The sequence below is a fragment of the Haemaphysalis longicornis genome, unplaced genomic scaffold (genome assembly GCF_048455015.1).
Source record: "Haemaphysalis longicornis isolate Haplotype H1 unplaced genomic scaffold, Haemaphysalis longicornis Haplotype H1 scaffold_14, whole genome shotgun sequence".
Classification (NCBI taxonomy): domain Eukaryota; kingdom Metazoa; phylum Arthropoda; class Arachnida; order Ixodida; family Ixodidae; genus Haemaphysalis; species Haemaphysalis longicornis.
In genome coordinates, this window is record NW_027526245.1 from 21,428,562 (window position 1) to 21,438,688 (window position 10,127).

A 10,127-nucleotide genomic window follows, 5' to 3' on the forward strand; every position below is an offset into this window, starting at 1 on the left:
TCCCGTAGCAATAGAACAATGGAACTCCCTACCAGAATCTGTCGTTGCCGAGCATAACCCTTCGAAATTCCGTGAGTTACTAAGCTCCTATATCCTTAATTAACCTACAATATTCTGTTTCTCGTTCTTTTTCTACGCGTAATTTTAGCGTCATTTCCAACTGCTTTTTCCTCTGGTTGCTTCTTTTCATGTCTGGAAAAATATAATTACTCCCCCTGCGTCCCGATGGCGGCAAGGCTCCTTCTTCAGAGGTGACACGGCTTACATTGCAACGCCGCCTTGCAACCCTTCGCCGCTGCCGGCCTTCCACGAACCCCGCCCTGCGGAACGCAGCTCGTGTGTTTACACAGACTGGGGAGTCCCTTGCGAGCCATTGCGGCTCCGTGGGGTTCGCTGTAAAGGCACTTCCTCCAGTTCGCCCCTTTTTCGAAGATGGCAGTTCCGGCAAGGTCAGCTTTTTGGTCTGCCGCCCCGCATTGTTCGGAGACGGGGGCTGCGTTCCTTGACCTGTCTGCGGCCGTCGTTCTTGCCCTGCCTTGTCCTCCCGGGAATATTTTGGGGTACTGAGCGCAAAGAGTGGGGAACTCTACTCCGAGTGCTTCGCCCATTGTTGCATGGTCCTTGGGGCAAGGGGATTAGCCGACCCACTGACGCCAAAAGCTTGTGACCGTGTGAGAGTACTCAGGCCGGCAGGCCGGCGCCCTTCTGGCTGCTCGTTCATAGGGGTCTGGCACGCGTTTCAAATGCCATACGGTTGACGCCCTCAGTCAGTTCATTGCTCTTTCTAGCTTTTTTTTTTTTTGGCGGACTAAGGAAACTTTGACTTCTTGAAATTGCTCACCTCTCTCCCTCCCCCTTCTCTCTTTTCATTTCTTTTTTCATGCCTGTTCGTCTTCCCTTTCTTTACACGAATGTATGCCGGAATTGTTTATGTTTTATTGTCTTAATTCTTGCTATGTGTGTGCTATTGTTTTGCCCCCCCCCCCTTTTTATTCTTTTCATGCCTGTAGGTCTTCACTTTCTTTACACGAATGTATGTCGGAATTGTTCCTGTATTACTGTCTGAATTCTTGCTATGTGTGTACTATTATTTCGCCCCCCCCCCCCCTTATGTAATACCCCGCAAGGGGCCTTTAAGGGTACAATAAATGATGATGATGATGGAGTTCCTGGAATGTGGAGTTCCTGCACGCAGTCGTACGCGTCCAGAGCGAAGCAGAAAACGCCCGCGAGGAATCTCGAGGAATACATGGACGCCGATGACAAGGCGGCGATGATGCGCACCGAGGGACCTCAGGCAGCCCCTCACCCACCACCCCCTCTCCAGGCATCCCCGCACGTGCCTTCGCCTCCAGTCAACACAGACGTTCCGGCGCAAGAAGCAGGCCAGCTACATGAGGCAGAGTGGAACAGAGGAGAGAAGAGAAGAGCGAAAACAACGAGACGCCCGGCCTCTGACCTTCAGTCAGCTCCGAGCCAAACGCGCACGCCGAGAGAGGGAACGCAAACGAGACACACCGCTCCCCACCCTCTCGCAGCCGGGATTACCACCTACAGGACGATGGGAACAAAAGGGACGGAGGAGAATGCCAGAACGACGACGTTCGCCCCCTTCCCCCCGAGGTGACCGGCAGGCAGAAGAAACCACAACGAGGCCGCCCTAAAACCAGGAAGCAAGCGGCTCCTTCCCAAAAGCCTTGCAAGGAAAAGGAGGAGACGCCAGCGATTCCGGGCGCGACTAGAGAAATGGTGAGCGACGGGGCCCACGAGAGCGGCGCGCCCCGTGAACTCAAGGAAACGGACGCGAAGCGGTGTGGCGAGGCTTCCCTGACCAACCCCAAGCTCACGGTGGACGACGAGCAGTGGAGTGAGGAGTTGTTGTTGAACACGTTTATTTCACATTTTGAAGCCAATCTAAGGCTGCTGTGAAAGAAAAAAGAGGTAAACGGTTCGTCGTTTGATCACTGGCTTGGGCCGTGACGGGCTGTGGTTCTGGCAGTGTGTCCAAGCCGGGAACCGGTTGCAGGAGCTTCTGCATCATCCATGAACTGGTTTAGCGACCGCCAAAGTTCGTTGGCGACCGCTGCAGCTGTACACGGGGGTGGTGCAGCCCAGCTTTGAAGGGAGTTCAGCCTTGACTCACCCGGGAGTGAGGTCAGGGCCGGATCTCTGGGAGCCCAGTACAGCGGGAAGAACCACAGAAGGTGTTCCAGGTCAGCCCGGGTTCCTCATTGGCTGCACATTCCAGTGTTGGGCTGGTCGAGGGAACGGCTGCTTTCCGTGCTTCGGAAGCGCTGCAAAAGGTAGGGGGTAAGGAGGGTGCCAGTCTGTACCCGCCGGAGCGTAACTTGCTGCCAGCGGGTACAGACTGGCACCCTCCTTACCTCCTTACTCCCTTGCGAGGAAGTGGAGGCATATTAAGTGGATTGCCCGCGCTGCGTAGAAAGCTGCGTCGGTGCTGCTTGGCAAAAGATACCGTTATTGCGAGATCTAGCCACTGATTGTTCGTCTCCACGTAGTCGGCTAACCGGCTGGAAAATCGCTCAGGTGGTTTCGACTGCGCGGATAGAAGTAAAGCGCGCGCTAGTCGGTGGGCCCGGTCGTTTCCTGGTATTCCGGAGCGTCCTGGGATCCAGTGTACATGAAAGTCGTGTCCCAGTGCACGGAGGTAGCTAACGTGGAGACGAAGTTTCTTGACAACGACGGTAGTAGTGCGAGTGTTGTGGCAGGCACGATAGGCTTACTGCGAGTCCGTGTAGACTCGGTAGTGATGGAAGCAATGTTCCCCCGTGTGCTGTTGAGCCAAACTGACGTGCTCGGTGCTCGGCAAAATCTACAACGGCACACAGTTCTGCAAGGGAGCTGCTGACGGCTTCACAGGTGAGGTGTCCATGCCGTGGTGAACATTGGCTGCTGCTACTGCTCACCGATTGCTGCATCTACATAGATGACATGGGTCTTGCGAGTAAGGTCGTTGCCATCGATGAGTTGCCTTGCTTGGGTGTCGTGTCGTCTTGCGAAAGCTTGTCTCCTTGCCGTTTGTTCTTGTCCCATGTTCTGGGGTAGCGGCTTGGAGTCTACGATGTCGATGTGCTCTCAGGGGGAAGATATTTCTGGGAGCGGTGGTAATGTAGAGATGTCAAAACCAACTTTTTCCAGAGTGAATCTGGCTGCTTTGGTGGACTTTAATCGCGCAATATGCGTGAGTTCATGAGTAGACATTAGGTCCGCTATGTCACTCAACGCGCGGCAGCTTTTGAGAGCCGGAAGGGGCGTATATTTCGGAAGCCCGGTTATCACCCTCCTGGCTTCATTATTTAGGCGCTCAAGAAGGCTTAGCTGCGTGCGCGTGATCGGATGGAACGGTACTCTGTATATGATACGGGAGGGTACAAATGCACGTACAAAATGTCGCAGTTCGTTCTCTTTGACTCCTGTCGTGCGGCTGGCGATCCTGCGTAGGACTTGGATGACTTGTTTGGTGACACGAACTGTCTGGCCAGACCAGGTGGATGCAATGCACTGCTCGTCGAGAAACATCCCGAGTATGCGTATGGACCGTTTTCTAAGGATAAGGATAGGCCTTTTCCCAATTGTGAGGTGGACGCTAGCCTTGTCCTCATCCTTGGAAGGGGTTTTCCCGCCACCGTGGATGACCACAAACTCTGTCTTCTCGGGTACCAGCGTTAGCCCTATCTGCTCTGTGTAGCTTTCGACAGTATCCAGGGCCGCTTGTAGTGCCTGCTCTTGTGCACCTAAAGAACCTTGCTTGGTCCAGGGTGTCACATCGTCTGCGTAAATTGCATGTTCGACGTTTTCGATGTTGGCCAGTCTTCCACGAAGCGCCGCCAGCGCTACGTTGAATAATTTAGGAGCGATGACAGAGCCTTGAGGGACTCCTACCCGGTTGTAATGAAAGCGACTGAGGGAACTTCCAACTTCTACCTGGAAAGTTTGATCCCGAAAGAAGGCGGCAATGAAATTGTGCATGTATCCCTTGATGCCAAGATCTCTTACGGCTTGCATGATCGAGGTGTGAGGAAGGCCATCAAAGGCCTTCCTAATGTCAACACCTACGACCATACGGGGACATGTAGACAACGGGTCAAGAACGTCTTCTTTGAGGCGTAACATGATATCTTGCGTCGTGAGACCATAGCGGAACCCGTATTGTGTGGGAGCAAGAATGCTACGCTCCTCCAGCCACCATACAAGGCGAGCGTTAACCATGCTCTCCAAAAGCTTAAACAAGCATGACGTAAGGGATACGGGTCGCAAGTTCCCCAGACAGTTAGGTTCTTTGCCCGGCTTCGGTATTGGTTTTACAATTGAGGGTCGCCAGTTGTCGGGAATGGAGCCTTCTTGCCAGACGCGATTAAATTCCGCAAGGAGAGTCACCTTGCATTCGTCTGGGAGGTTCTTGATGGGCAATCCAGTGATACCGTCTGCGCCTGGCGCGCCATGCGTGTTAATCCGGCTTATGGCATCTTTGAGCGGTGAGGAGGCGAAACCCGGCGACGTTGAGGGAGAGGAGGCGCCCTGCTGAACGACCAGCCAGGCGGGACCAGCTGTGACGACGCGGACGACTAGCTCCCGACGAAGGCCGCTGCAGCACCGCGCAAACTCGATAACATCGCGGGAGTTGAGACGCGCCGGAACGCACGTGGGAAACACGGCGGTGCAGTCACCAATAAACCGAGCCAGGGAGATACCGGGTCAGCGACCGCCGGGGGAAGCTCGACTAACGGACGGACTTGACGTCATGATCGGTAAGCGTTTTTCACACCATGGCATCACACCAGAACGCAGTCACGCTTGTCACTATAAATGTGGTAAATCTAACCTCGCAGACAAAGAAACATTGGCTAGTTGACCTCCTGAATGAAAAAAAATAGATGTGGCCTTTTTACAGGAAAACAAAATTGCCTCTCGAGAGAACGCTCAAAAATTTGAACGAGTTTTCGGCCACCAGTTTTGGAGTTTTTACACCCTCACACCCACCCGAGCGGGTGGAACCGCAATTCTAAACCGGAAACACGAATTCTTAACATTAATTGACTGCGAGCTGGCGAAGGACGGGCGCTTTTGCTCCGTCGACGTCCTGGTGGGAGGGGAGCTTACACGCTTTGTGTGCGCTCAGGGATCACATGGAAAGACTTAAAGAGGCCGTAGCCAAACTACGCGGAAGGCTCGAGACCCTCAACAAACATGACACCGAACACAAACATCAGGAGCAGTAAGCGGAAGGGCAGTAGAGAGCCCACAACGATTTTCAAGTGGAATTGCAGGGGCATCCGTTACAAGGTGATGGAACTCGCGCTATACATGAACACGGTAGAAATTCGGCCAGCCATCCTCGCCTTGCAGGAGGCAAGGGAGTTCCGAGGATCCCGGGGTATGTCACATATACCGACCCCACTAAAATGGGAACGGCGATTCTCGTAGAGAAACTTATAGCAGCTACCCAACACCTTACAGCGCAAGCGGGAATCGAACATACGCTCGTTGAAATATATGCAAGGGAAATCGGAAGTAAAAGTAACATATGCATTATCAGCGTCTAGTGCAGACCGTCGCAAAAACAATACGATTTTGACCGCGTCGTGCTGGATGCGAGGAAGCTTGCGGTGACCAGACCACTCCTGATCCTCGGGGACTTCAACGCACCGCACACGCTGTGGGGATACAAGTTTCAACCAAAGAAAGGAAAAGGTGTAGTCAAGACAATGGACGACCAAGATATAACATTACTGAACAAACCTGGGGTACCCACGCGCAGAGGAAACAGTGTATCTAGGGATACAACACCGGACCTGTCGTGGCTCAGGGGATCACTCGACGTTACATGGAAATGCGAAGATGAGGATCTGGGCTCCGATCACAGCGTCGTTACAATCACAATACAGGGCCCCAACTACCGAGCCAAGCTGGGAACAGTCCACATCACAGACTCGGACAAGATGCGTAAGCATACTCAAAAAGAAGAAGAAAACATAGACGAAACAGCGTCAACCAGCCAGACGTACAAGGAGTGGGCCGACAAGCAGAAACGGACATTAGACCAGTTCACACAAACAATCATTACAACGACACAAGCGCCATTCGTCGACAGCAGACTCGCCAACATGTGGGCGGCCCGACACTCACTAACGAAACGCTGGAAACGGCAGAGGCGAAACAGAAAGTTAGCCCGCCGCATAGCCCAACTGAACACAGAAATATCGGACTACGTGCCCAAACTGAGCAGGGAGAATTGGCTACTTATCTGCGATGGCCTCCAAGGTCAGCTGCCGGTGGGGAAGACATGGAAGCTCCTACGCCATCTTATCGACCCTACAGACAACAAAACAGCAAGCAACCGCGCACTGACGAAAGTGCTAAACACATACAACGGCCATGGTTACAAGCTAATCAAGGCCCTCGAAAAACGCTACCTACAAACAGAACAAGGAAAACATCCAACCCCGCAAGAATATACGGGTCTGAACAATGAAGAGCTCGACAGGCCCTTCTCACTCTCGGAACTCTGGTCTGCAGTCGACGAGAGCAACAAGAGGAGTGCCCCTGGGAAGGACGCCATCACGTATAGGCTACTTACAAACATGAGCGAAAAAGCGGCGCAGACTCTCCTTGAGCACATCAACGCATATTGGGAGAGCTCGCAGCTTCCTCCGAAATTGAAAGAAGCAGAAGTTCGCTTCATCCCTAAACCCGGAAAAGCTTCAGCCATTGAAAACATGAGACCCATCTCTCTAACTTCATGCGTTGGGAAGATCATGGAAAGAATGGTGCTCCGTCGACTCCAAAGACACCTGGAGGACACAAATGAAATGCCAAGGACTATGTTCGGTTTCAGGAAGCATCTTTCCACCCAAGATGTAATGCTTCAGCTTCAGGAGCTTGTCGTCAAAAGGCCACAAGGAACAGATAAGATCAAGAAGAGCGCGGAGAAGATCCTCGCAATGCTGCGAAGAGTATCCACCAGGAATAGGGGCCTGAAAATAGAAGACGCCCTACGGCTGGTGCAAGCGTTCATTATATCCAGAATAACATACTCTGCCCCATATGTTAACCTCAATAGGACCCAGAAGTCTACACTCGACACCATCATCCGAAAGGCCAGCAAACAAGCCCTAGGTATACCAATATATTCGTCGACCCAGCGCTTACAGGCCATGGGTATGCACAACCCGGTTGACGAACTCATCGAGGCACATCTATCCAGCCAGCGTCTCCGCCCGAGCCAAACAATCCACGGCCGCGCGGTGCTGGACAAGGTAGGCTGGCGCAAGGAACAAGCAACGATAAAGGTCCCCATACCAACAGAGTGGGAGAGGTCTATAAACACCAAACCCCTACCCCAGAACATGGCCCCGGCAATGACGGAAGGAGACAAGCTCGTGCCAAGCAGATGTGCCAGCGATTACGTCAAGACACCGGAGTGGTCTATGTGGATGCCTCACTTGCGAAAGAAAGCAACCGGGCAGCGGTGGTGGTCACCGACGAAGAAAGACTGGTCCCCAGCGCTGCGGTGAAGACCAAGGACACAACGACGGCCGAGGAGGTGTCCATAGCCCTGGCGCTCGTCCAACCGGGCGTCGAGGTAGTGGTTACCGACTCGAAAAGACCGTATTACGGCTTCAGGAAAGGGGTGATCGCCTCAGAGGCAGCCGCAATTATATCCAAGAGTAGGGCACCGGGGTGAGCCATAGAGCTCACGTGGGTGCCTGGCCATACAAAGGTGGCCTGCAACGTTATCGCCGACTACCACGCCCGAGCAATGACCCTCCGGGCAGGGCAGGACACCGGCACCCCAACCCCGATGCTCACATACAAAGAGGTAACGCACGAGTACAGAGAACAGTGGTGTACCCTCCCTGAGCGGCATCGCGCCCTGACCAGGGACCAGCAAACGACAATCAGGCGTATTCAGGCGGGGTCGCTTGCGCACCCCGTCCTACTACACAAATTCTATCCAGAACGAGGGGAGGACAAATGCCTATTCTGCGCAGAGAGCGTGGGAGGTTGCTCCGGAAGGGCATCCGCAGTCAGCGCAAGAGTGCCCTCCGCCAAGCACCGTCCACCAGCCAGACTCAGCCACAGCAAGCGGGGCCGACCATCCAGAGCCGGAAACACCTGGCGACAATGCTCCGACAGCAACTACTGTTCAGCGGCCGAGAGTGAGGCAAACCCAAACACCTGAGCAAGATGCAGACCGGACAAACGACGGAGCAGCTGGGACGGGCAATGACACGGTACAGCGGATTCGGAAATCTACTCGCATCAAACGCCAGCCAACGAAGCTTTCATACACAAAGGACTTTAAACAAATTGTGTAGATTCTTTTTTTTTTGTTCGCATTTCTTGTTGCAATTTCTGCCTTGTTTACTACAGCCGTTTACCCTAAGGAGGGATGATGTATCGTTATGTGGTATGGCAACTCTGGCCAGACCGGTCGGTATAAAAAGGAGCACGCACCAATAAACAACAGTCTTGCCGTGTCACCCACCCGTGGTCTGTCGTCAATCGAAACAGTATATGTTACACAGAATTGTGCTCACCACTGGGTGCGCTAAAAGCAAACGTAAACATGATACGCAACTAGTATACTGTGAACCTCTCTGAAAACTAAGCTAGAAAGAATTCTCAAAAGAAAAAAAGTGCAAAGAAAGAACGAATAAAGGAAAGTGCTCAAGATAACGATACCCCCAATGGAAAATCGGAGCGCAGTGCAAACTGCAGTCTTCTCGGTAGCGGCGCATAGCTGCTGTGTCTCAGAAGTGATCGCGTCATCAGTAAACACACGACAGCGGGCCAACTCCGGTGTTTTATCACAGTGCCTCACTGCCGCCGAGCATGTCTTGCACGGCCTCTGCTTACTGCCCTCCACCCTACACCCCTACACTTTTACCATACTTTCCTCCTCCACCTTCTGGTTTGCTCTATCTCATTTATCTCCGGTGCCCTCTTCTTCGTTCCGTTACACCAAAGCCGACAGCAACGTCAAACCACAGAAGCGAAGCGGGTACTTAAGGGGTACCCTTTAAATAAGAAATGGCAAGCAGATTGCCTTAGAAAGCTGCGCTGCAATGAAATACCTTCTGTAGCGAGCGGAACAGTTGGTACTGAAAGTTGTTCAATTTACCCCCGTTAGGAGAAGCATTATATACAGCTGTTTAACTCCAGCCATTGTTCATTTTTAAGTGTTTTTTTTTCTTTCTTTCCTTACTTTGTTTTTGCTGCTGCTGCAGCGTTGCGAGCATGAGCATGCAAGGAAAAATGTTTATAAGTGGACAATTATTTCGCGTGAAAAGTTGTAAGGCCATGACACCTTTCACTTGCATTACAAATTTCCTGCTTAACAAATTTCCTGCTCAAAGCACTAGAATAATTAAGTGCAGCATCAGTGTTACATTTAAAAGTTGGTTAAAATAAGCAAGTCCACCAAAGCTATAAATATTTAAAAAAATGAAATGCAGATTTATATCTGATGTTAGAGGTTGGAAAATTAAAATTCTTCGTGAACAGTGTTTGCTATTCAATTTCGTTTGCAACGTTGTTTACAGTGAGCTATTTAATAAAATTTACAAAATTCCTTGGGGCACTGAAGTCTGCTTTTGTGGGTTTAAATAGCAAGCATTGTAGCTTCAGCTGGCATTATATGCCTCCCGCACTTCGGCCTTGTCATTGTACTTGCCTGGTCAAACACAGTTAGCTGGTGCAGAATCTAGCAGTACACTTGACGTCGAACACATTCCATAGCAAGACACGGTGCTAGTAACTCCAGTATCTTCAACAAACATCACGTAAACTGATGGGTTTGCCTGGCATGCTATTGAGGCACGAGTCATGTGGTCCCTCAACAGCTCCTACGAATACCAGGCAATCTGATAGCTTCAGCTGGAAGGTTATGGAGCCACACAGTTTTGTAAGAGCCACGAAGGACCAGGTTTTTTTTGTATGTTATTTCTCCTTTTGGCACACTTTCGTTGATGAGCCATGCGCCACGTGTACCTGGGAAATATCAGGGCCATCCACTGCTTATAACACTAAATAGTTGGCCTCATGGAGCAGATAAGGCTTGCACCTCATTGGTGATGATTGATAGTGGTATCCCGTTTGCAGCA